At 40.7% G+C, this 8,719-nt stretch overlaps 2 long non-coding RNA genes across 2 annotated transcripts; one reads left to right on the top strand and one right to left on the bottom strand.

The window, feature by feature from the left end:
- Positions 1 to 270: 270 nt before the first annotated feature.
- On the bottom strand, positions 271 to 5,503 carry LOC116067561. The gene is made up of 3 exons (XR_004109254.2): positions 5,278 to 5,503; positions 2,317 to 2,322; positions 271 to 284 (listed from the first exon to the last, which is right to left on the bottom strand). It is a non-coding gene; the product is annotated as an uncharacterized LOC116067561 (long non-coding RNA).
- LOC118494308 lies at positions 1,801 to 6,297 on the top strand. The gene is made up of 3 exons (XR_004896422.1): positions 1,801 to 1,811; positions 2,866 to 2,871; positions 6,199 to 6,297. It is a non-coding gene; the product is annotated as an uncharacterized LOC118494308 (long non-coding RNA).
- The last annotated feature ends 2,422 nt before the right edge of the window (positions 6,298 to 8,719 follow it).

Here is an 8,719-nt window from a genome sequence, read left to right as displayed (position 1 = left end):
CATTTCCATCACAGAGGAACTACATTTAGATGCCGGTTTCTCCGATGGACACGCAGATAAGGTTCCTGAGTTGCCCAGTTTTTGGCCCTTGGGAAAAGTTGCTGCGATTGAAACTACACAGATGCACTGCAAAACGGAAACTATCTAGACATTACCCAAAGCTGAGAACACAAATGTCCAAATCAGTCGGATCGGACATCAAACAGTGTTTATCATGCCAGCTCCATAGTACAAAGTCTGTCTGTCCGTCCGTCTGTCTGTCACTCTGTGTCTTTCTTCTCTCTCTCACTCTGACTTTAAGAAAGTGCATTTGTGCACAGTTATTTATCGTTTTAGTTTGTTTTGTAGCTAGCGTAATGTTGTGCAACGTGTGGTTTGTAAAATAAAATGAAACGGCGCCAACAATCCTGATGAGGAGAAATGCACTTCATATTATAGATCAACAGGCAATTTCTAACTTCTTACCCTTCCTTCTCTTTTGGAAAAATCCCAAAAGATGATCATTTCTCCTCTACTCTTCCTGCTATAACTTATGTCACTCAGCGCTATGTCCACGGCGCTGTGGAGTAAGGTCTGGCTACACCACATCAATATTATAGGATAGGAGAAAAAACACTGACCTCACTGACTAGAGGTGGGATGAGATCCCGTCCCACGAAATCTCTCAATATTAAAACATGACGATATTTTTCGTCGAGTTGAAACGACATCAGTACACAAGTGCAGAGCAGCAGCCAGCATGTACGGCCAGGGATGTAGAAGGGTTGGCTGGTCTTCCTGGCTACCAACCTCCTCACTGGTGCTTGGTTGGGACATTTCGCTCGAGTTCTCTTGAGTCTCTGCCACAGACATCTTTGTACTAGGCTACAAACGTCTGCTATTTCCTTGCTGGAGTGTGACGTCATTTGTGTCATGTGCAGGTGCGATGGATCGCATATAAACCAATAGGGTGTCGGAATGATATATGTTTATACTTCTCATCTAACCACAATCAACAAAAACAATGCCAAAGTAAAGTCAATGAGAAGATGACGTAGCATTAAGAGCGACTATGATATTGAGTAGTATGAAAACCCCAAAATCCACATAGGGAGGTTGGTTGGGGTGGTGGATGGGTCAAACACAGGACTTTCACCCAGGAGACTGGGGATTGTGTCCCGCATTCTTCCGTGGGCCCATCACGGAATTTTCGGCGATTAGGTGAAACTGCCACAGATTTTGAGTTAAGGGGCCATGTTCATTTCACAGAATTCTGTGAGATCAGGTTGAAATCTCTCTCTCTTTTTTAAAATGAGTCGGGACGCCAACAGAAAAGCCCAACTTTACTTTTAATAATGTTCTCCCCTCGTCATAAAATGGTCATAAATCGAAAGTAGAGTGGCTAGTTCCTTGTTTACTGCTGCAATGAATAAAAGGCAGAGGAGGAGAAAAGAGCATCTGTCGCCACAAAATCATCTGTTGAGTGTTTTGTGGACAATTGGTCAGTCTCTGTTTTGCACCTTAATTATTGTGAGTGTACTATTTTGATTATGGTTTACGCTTGTCATTATTTCTTGTCATTTTTACAGTTTTATTTTTAATTTGAGAGAACTAAAGTAGTTCAAATAGAAGGTCACGCTGCAGTTATTGGATCATCATCAATCGTCATTTCAGTTTGTCATCAGTTTGTGGCAAAACCTTTCACAGTGCTCGTTTTTCATATTCGTTTTTCTTTTTCAAATGAATAAAAGACAATTTCGTCATTGAAGTTTTCTTTAAAATATTGTTAAAATCTTGTCTCATCTCATTCTCAATATTAAATGAAGTTAACTGTTGACACAATACAGTAACATGAGCTATTTAAATTAGCTGGACACATGGTTAAACCTCATTTGCTCTTACCAGTGTATCGTCGTGTGTGCGTCGTTTGTAAATCTTTACAATCATTCCCCAAAAGAACCAAGCAGGCCGGCCTTGTTGCACGATCCACATTTTCTTTAAAACTTGCCATTTTCAGCGTTCAGCTTAGCGTTTGATGTAGCGTAGGGATTTTGAGAACGGCAACACACACAGAGAGCAGAAGCGAAGGGGCAAAGCCTGACCATCTGGCGCGTGAGCCACACGGCGGATGGTCAGAATTGATCCTGGAAATGTACTTCCGTTATCCCGACTACTTGTGTTTTATTTTATTTATTTATTTATTTATTTTGGGGGGGGGTCTAGGTGGGGGAAACACTTCCTGCCCCTGATGTACGTACAAAGAACAGGCTACTACATCTAATTAATTAAACACACACACACACACACACACACACACACACACACACACACAAACACACACACCTCCTTAAGGGTCATCAGGAAGCCGATAACAATAGAAGTAACCAGACGACCTGACTCCTGGCTAATGGCTCACCTTTTAGAGCTGACACACACATAAACATACACATAGGCACGCACACATACACACATACACACACACACACACACACACACACACACACACACACACACACACACACACACAAACAGTACCCAGTTAAAGGAAAAGGCAGGCATCAAAGGATTTCTACACTTTTGCTATCATACATGTGTATATGTGTATATATGATAAATCGAATGTATCATATCATCTAAGTGATTGTGACAAACATTCTCTGTGGCTGTTTATCTGTCTGTCATCCCTCCACATAAATATCCATCTATCCACACATCCATCCATGTCTTGTGTACCTGCACTGGGCAGTAAGTGTGTGTGCTGTAGTAACATGGTGTGATGAATCTGCCTATAAATCAGAGTTGTCAGGGTTTTAGTGAACTATTGGCCTTTAACGGCCAATAAATACAGGTTAGCAGGACAGAGGTTGACTGCAGGTCACAGGGTAGAGGAGTGTGTGAGTGTGAGTGTGTGTGTGTGTGTGTGTGTGTGTGTGTGTGTGTGTGTCTTATTCACTGTTGTCGGAGTTCACAAATAGGGCTTGAAGAGAGAAAATTAAAATTGCTAATTTGAATTACTACTTCAGTCAAAATAACTATAAAACAATTAAGAACATCCTAGAATCACTGTCCCCAAATAAGGTGCCTATGATATGGACAATATATCGGCCGCTGTGTAATTCGGCATTTCATATACTCAATGTTTTTTTCATAATTTCCCCATAAACCAATTTTGCTTCTAACTTCTGAACTCGTTGTCTTCCTCCCTGACTGGTTTTCCAGCTGGAATCATCAACAGCCTTCCCCTCCTCCTCTCATCTGTCCGTGTCTGTCTCAGTGAGACAGCAGTCACCTTTTAGCCCTGTGAAAGGCCTGGCCTTCAGGCCCACCTCCCACTGAGAGGATGGGGTCAAAAGCGGTCCAACCCAGGAAGTGATTTTACGCCCTTCACACATGTGAGGAGCTTTTAAAGAGCAGAGGGAGAGGACAGGAGGCTGGAGGTGTAGTGATAAGCACCAGAGGCCTCAGATCTTCTAACTACCAGCCATTTAATGGGGACACGTTTATTCTCCATTCACCTCTCATCCCCCTACTTCCATTCCGTCTTTTCTATTCCACCCCTCCTTCACGCCTTCCCTACTACCACAACCCCTTTTCAGTCCCTTCCTCCCACCATCTTTTATCATCATATCTTTTCCTCTGTCTCTCTCTTTCCTCCTGTTTTATCCCTAGGATAAAATAATTCAACTTTAAGATAAGAATACAGTTAGTTAAAGGTTAGATAAAAATAATGCAATTATTACTTTTTATTAATGCAAAATTACAACTTTATTATGTTGAAATATCATTAAAATGAGACATATCAATAAGGTATTATTGTATGTATTACAATTGATCGATCAATCTTTATTTTGGTCCTGCAAATCTACCGCTGTACAGCATATATGTGTATACACACAGATAAACATTCAATAGACACACTGGCATGTTGTATCAATACATAATATTAACAGCATAACAAACTGAACCGTTTTCTGGACATTTTGGTGTCCTAGGGGAGATGTCCAGAGAGGACTTATCTTTTCATTATAATATCCTGTAACAATTATAATGCTTTGGTTATATTTTATGATTTAAACGTTTTAAATCAACTTCTGTTCTGTGTTTTTCCATCAACATAATTGTTATGGAACGGCACAGGAGGTGGAACCCAAAAGCAGACGAAAAACACAATAATCAAGATTAAGTGTTTAATGAGTGAAAATATATACAATAATTGTGCTAGTGGCAAAAGGAGGGTTGTGTCGAGGGAATCCAGTGGTGAGTGGTGGGTGCAGTGCGCTCTCCAGAGCGTACCCAGTGAAGTGGTGGCGTTGACCATGTGCTAAGGCCTCCTCCAGAGTCCAACAAACAATTGAGTCTGAGTCCAATCCTTACAGAGAGAGAGAGGAGCAGGCGGGGTGAGCAAGCAGGCAGGCAGGCAGGAGTAGGAGCAAGCAAGGCAGGCTGCAACAAGAGATAAACACAAATAATTATTTAGCTACACAAGCTAAAACACCAGGATAACAATTAACACAGGGAACCAGGAGTGCAACTATACCACACTGGTAGACAGTACGATCTGGTGACAAGTGGATCGCAGAGCCAGCCTTAAATACTGCAGGAGGTTGATTAGGGAATGAGCTTCACCTGGTGCCACCTGCCAGCTAAGCCGCGCCCACAGCTCACAGTAATCGGCACAGAAGGGAGGGACATGAGAGAAAACAAACAAAAACACACAGAACAAAAAAGAAGCACGGGCTGCCATGATGACATCATGACAATAATCTGTACATTAATACCTTTACATGAACACTCGTCTCTGTTATGTCTTGGTTTGAATCATATTCAGGATATGATATAGAACACAACCTGGTTTTTAATATCCCTGTGTCACTGCAACATCAGGTCACTAATCATCTGTGTAGAGGTGTCTTTGGTGCATTCACATTAAACAGTATCTGTATTGAGCTGCAGGTATTATCAGTATCAGACTTTCACCTATTGCTGACCATGTTTTACAAAACAATGTTTTTCATTCTATGATTTATCCTTTATTATATATTTGCACTGCATACTTTAGGCCTACTTAAAATCCATAAAGCAGTTTGGATATGTTTTTATAGCTGATTTGCTCTGCATTTAAGTAAATATTGTCCATCCATATAATGAACTAAATTATCACCTACTGTTTTACAGTTTTTGTGGCTCAGCAGGTCACTCGCTCACAACACTGTGCAGACAGTTTTAACAGGTTGGTGGTTTTGACAGCTGTCATTCCAGGAGCATGTTGCTGGATTTATAAAACCTGATACCTATTACAGTTTTTCTCAATTGCTTTGGCACAATTGTCGAATGACTATTAAACTTGGTCAAACTATATATGACTATGTATATGAACATTAGGTCAGTTGTTCACATGACTATAGTCATTTGTAATTGCTTTGACACAACATGCATTGAGTAAGCCTCACAGGTCAAAATAGTTTGCATTCATTTGCCATTGAATCATATTATTCTCAAATGCAGTTATACACATGTTCATTGTGTAAATCCCTACATGAAATAGAGCAACCAACAATCACAATGACCTGCCACACATATATATTAGATACATAATTGGTATGTGGTTTAGTTGTAAAAGTTATCAGATGAATAGACTTAGACTATATGGGGAACTATACAATTTCCTCACAACTTAGAGCAACCAAACGCAAACAGGTGACAGGTGAGGATATCACAGCAGATTGTTGGAGGGGGGGGCTGCGTCATGCCAAAAGTTTTTCTTTCATTGCATTGCAAGGGAGGATATCAGGTGTGATGTCGATGAAATGTGGCCAGACAGAGAGGAGAGATGGGATGACCCTTGAGGTTGATACATTTGCAGCATATTTTCTGTTTTCTTGCACATCTTCTACAGTAGTTCCTGATAATTTTGCTGTTGTATATCTTTTTCTGTACAGGCTTTCTTTATGTATTTGCGGTTGGCTGGTGTGTACATACAATGAGAAAGTATAGTGTGTGCCATGGTTGACATCAATACTATTCAGCTGCCTAAATATACAATGTTAGCAACTGGACAATATTACAGAGTGGGTAACTATCACCCTTTCAGAGTACACTGTCATTAGACAAGATGTCTTTGCATTTCGTCTTGGTCTAAGCAATGATAAAGGAACCTTTTGTTTTGATGCCAATGATGTATTCATTGATGGATTTATTTCCAGCATTATTTTGATGGAGTAATCACCTTTTGCAGGTCACATGGAGTGATGTGCTGAATGTACCAAGTGGTGTGAGGGTTGTACTTAGAGTTTTGACAATTGTATGTTTGTTTCAGTAAATGTGATTGAGAAAAACTGTAATCAAAAAATGCCTGGATTGGTCCTGATCTAGTTCTGTGGATCGGCATGGAGGCATCGTTACTATAGGGTCATGGAGTCATTCATCTACAAAATAGCTTTTTTGTGATGCAGCCTGTGACAGAAAGAAAAAAACCTTCAAATCATTAACCTTTTCAACTCAACGCTGTTCTTCAGCAGTGTGACAAATATCACTGAGCATTGGAGCTATACATTTATGTAACGAAGACCATCACAGACAGATGAAGTCAGCAATGTTACAGATTCCATGTCAGATAAGGTCTTTTGTCTCCTTCCTTCTCTTTTTCCCGTAATCTTTCTCTCCTTTTCATTTTTCCTCCACTTTGATTTCTGTTCGACCCCCCATTCCCTTCCATCAGCTCTTCTCCTTATCCTCTCTCCTCCTGATTTTATCCCTTTGTTCTCCATCCATGCATCCATCCATCCGTCTTTTTCTCTCCATCCATAACCTGTGTGAGTGTGTGTGTGTGTGTGTGTGTGTGTGTGTGTGTGTGTGTTCAGACCGATTAACAAGGTTTTAAATGAACTAGGTGTGTTCTTTCTCCCTCTGGGTGTGTCTCTGTACAGTATGGATATGTCTATGTGTGCGCATGTGTATTTCTAACTCTGTGTCTTTTTCTTACCATGCACATGTACTATATTTTAAGTGTGGGTGTTTGTGTGTTAAGACAGCAGGGCGCCACCTCTAGACTTAAACTCCTGTGTGACCCCTGGATGATCATCCCAGTGTTAAACACACAGCCCCAGTCCACATTCCAATCTGCTGTGTGTGTGTGTGTGTGTGTGTGTGTGTGTGTGTGTGTGTGTGTGTGTGTGTGTGTGTGTGTGTGTGTGTGTGTGTGTGTGTGTGTGTGTGCTCGCACACTTGCAATGGCTCCTCATTATACTGTACATTGATGCATTTACATGTCAAGTGTTATTGGGTTATACTCCAGACACTCCAGAATGCAATGAAAGACTACATGTTTACATGCACAGCAGTAACCGGGGTTTTCTTCCAGTTGACCTATGTTAAAATTACACAGACTGATCACTAAATTGGTAAAATTTAACAACTTAATGTTTCATTTACACACTCTTGTCACAGCGTAGGACAGCACAGTGTTCCCGCCAGATGACTGACAACTTCTTCAGCTCATTATAACGATATCAGTAACCAGTGTCGGGTGGAATTATTTAATGACAAAATAATGTCAAGGGTTTAAGGCTTGTCAGTCTGTACAACTTGTTGGATAGTCTCACCATCTCTGAATAAGCTTCAGGTAAAAATTGTATCAAAGAAATGCCCAACTTTGTGTCGTGAAATTCACCGAGGACATTAATGCTCCCGGACGATGAACTCAGAGCTGTCCTCTGGTGTGATAGGTTCTGGCTAAATGTTTATTTTGTTACCAACATTTTCACATCAATTATTTATTTTGTAACATTTCATTTACTAAACTGGTTCTGAAACCCAAGTCTAAATCCCCCACTGTTTCAAGTATTCATGTAGTTCATGTAAGATTGTGTTAATGTCATTGTTAACATGGACATAAAACAAACTGATGAATGATGTGTGGTGACTGCAGGGTCTAAGTCAGTGCAGGAACTACCATTTGCTACACTTCACATGTTCATAACAATCTCACACACACACACACACACACACACACACACACACCCACACACACACACACACACAAAATGACTGTGGTCATGAAAAAGGCAGATGTTCCAGTGAGGGAACCCCAGAACATGCACACGCATGCCTGTGTGTGTGTGTGTGTGTGTGTGTGTGTGTGTGTGTGTGACTTTTTCATGACCACAGTCATTCAGAGTTCAGCAGCAGTTCATCCACAGGGTACAGGCAGATACACCACTCTCTCTCACCTGCTCTGTCAGACACACACACATGGTCTGTATATGGAAATACAAGTACTGTTAATACTCTATATTAAATAAATAAATATTAAACTCATAAATACTGCTTTAACTAAAAACAAAAAGTTAAATACAAACGCTACAGAACAGTTAAATACAACAACAAAAAAGGAGATGGGGGGAATGGGGGGGAATAGTGAAACTAATTCCCTAGGGCCCAAACCTGGGGAGGGCCATCAAAAACCCTGAAATTAAAATGTTCTTTATATCTGCAATTTTCGAATTTCACTTTATTATAATTGTAAACGATTACTGTTGTGCTGATGAGTACGTTCAAAAGTAGTTTTAGTCGTGCAACAAAAAACTCAGATTGGACAGATAGTCTAGCTAGCTGTCTGGATTTACCCTGCAGAGATCTGAGGAGGAGGTAACCATAGTCCTCACAAATCCACCAGAGGTTAGAACTAGGGATGTCCAGATCCGATCACGTGATCGGAAATCGGGCCCGCTCACGTGGTTTC

Source organism: Sander lucioperca, chromosome 22 (assembly GCF_008315115.2).
Source record: "Sander lucioperca isolate FBNREF2018 chromosome 22, SLUC_FBN_1.2, whole genome shotgun sequence".
NCBI lineage: Eukaryota > Metazoa > Chordata > Actinopteri > Perciformes > Percidae > Sander > Sander lucioperca.
The sequence above is the reverse complement of the archived record's forward strand: the minus strand, read 5'-3'. Positions and strand labels throughout refer to the sequence as shown.